Source organism: Octopus bimaculoides, chromosome 6 (genome assembly GCF_001194135.2).
Source record: "Octopus bimaculoides isolate UCB-OBI-ISO-001 chromosome 6, ASM119413v2, whole genome shotgun sequence".
NCBI classification, from domain to species: Eukaryota; Metazoa; Mollusca; class Cephalopoda; order Octopoda; family Octopodidae; genus Octopus; species Octopus bimaculoides.
Genome location: NC_068986.1, coordinates 69,088,059 through 69,090,073, shown reverse-complemented (window position 1 = coordinate 69,090,073; position 2,015 = coordinate 69,088,059).

Below are 2,015 nucleotides of genomic sequence, written 5' to 3'. Positions count from 1 at the left end.
GTGTTTATATAAATCATAAGCAATGCTTATTAATATTTTTAATATATATATATATGTATAAGCGTACATGTATATAAGTACGTGCTTAGATACATATTGACAGAGAGAGAGGAAAAAGAGAGAGAAAGAGGGAGAGAGAGAGAGAGAGAGAGAGCGAAAGAGGGAGAGGAAGTGAGAGAGAGAAAAGGAGAAAGATTGTGTGAAAAATTATACAGTTAAAATGGAACTTTCAATTTAGGGTGCTATGCAAAAAAAAAAAAAAAAGTGGGGATTTCTAAGCATTTTTGAAAGGCGAATATTATTTCATAATCACATAAAAAAATAAATAAACAGTATCAAATATTTCCTTAATTTAATGATATTTTATAGTCTTTTTATACGGAGAATCCTTTAAAAGAACCTGTTCTTGCGTAATGGAACTAGTTTAGTCCGGTGAATACGAAATTACGTAAACGTTCTTATCTCTACAGTCGCACATACAAACTCAACCATATTGTGGCATGTGCGCGCGTATATACATAGATATATACATATACATATATACATACTTGCATATATATATATATATATATATATATATATATATATGTACGTGATTGCGTTAATGCTGCCGATATGACTGAGATTTGCACCTCCTGCTGCTCTTCGTAGCATTAATATAAATTTTCCTTTTAATCTTTGAGAAGTATCTGCTTAAAAGAAATCTAGATTGAAAAGAGAAAATGGCCTACGACAACCTCAGTACGTTACATACAAACATAAATGCATACATACATACATACATACATACATACATACACGTATATGCATATATATATATATATATGTGTGTGTGTGTGTGTGTGTGTGTGTGTGTGTGTGTGTCTGTGTATCTGTGTGTACGTAGATATGTAGTGGTCATATATTCCCTTTGTACTTACAATATTTTTTTCTTTGGCAAATTATTTTCATCGTTGCCACAGTTATTCAATTGATATTTTAATATTTAAAAAGACTAAACGCTCGACTGCCACGGAAAGAAGGACCCGCATCGTAGCGTGATTATGAAAGAGCTGGAAATTCTGAAATATTATTGAAAATTCTTGGGAAGTCTTCATGCGGTTTATGAAGCTGTTACTTCCACCTTTAAATGTCGGCGTGATAAGCTCTTTAAATTTCACACGAGATATGATATAACTAAACGAGACGCCATATTCGAAAATTCTGCTTCAGTACGGAGTTAATGTTGCGTAAAAACATTGAGTACAACGGGCTGGCTGACATTATTTTGAATACATTTATATTTTCTGCCTATCCAATTAACGGTTAGAAAATTGAACAATTTATGACACGTTCAGGTTTACTGCGTTGCATTGTGTTATCCTCTCCACCCTTACAATGCAGTAAGGGTTAAGTCTTTAATATAGTGTAGTCTGTTAGAAGAGAAGAGAATGATGAGATAGAGAAAATAAAAGGCTTAAAACCTCACGTTTCAATCGAATTGTATAGTATGGTATCAAAGATTTTTAGTTCATTTCTATGAATAATGCAAGATATTCGTCTCAAAAACTACAATCGATCAATTATGACCAAGTCAAACATACATAATTCTCTTTATTTGCATAGACGCATAATGCATTAAAGCTGCATTTAAAAAAAGAAGAGAGAGAAGAGATTTACTTCCTTAATAACATTGACAGCACACACTCACACACACACACACACACACGAACAGACACGCAAACACGGGCACATTCAGACACATTCACATCTACACATCACGCACATATACAAACACACACATATTTTGTTACGTACACGCATACTCAAGCACGAACACACACAAAGACAGGCACATATAAGCACTCACTCGCTCTATCACACACACACACACACACACACACACACACACATTCAAACACACACACACATACACACTGAAACACACGATCAATAAGCAAAAAGTACCGTCTCGCATCACGTGTTTAGTAAAGCAAAGAAAATAATTACACTCACACATACTCTGTATATATATA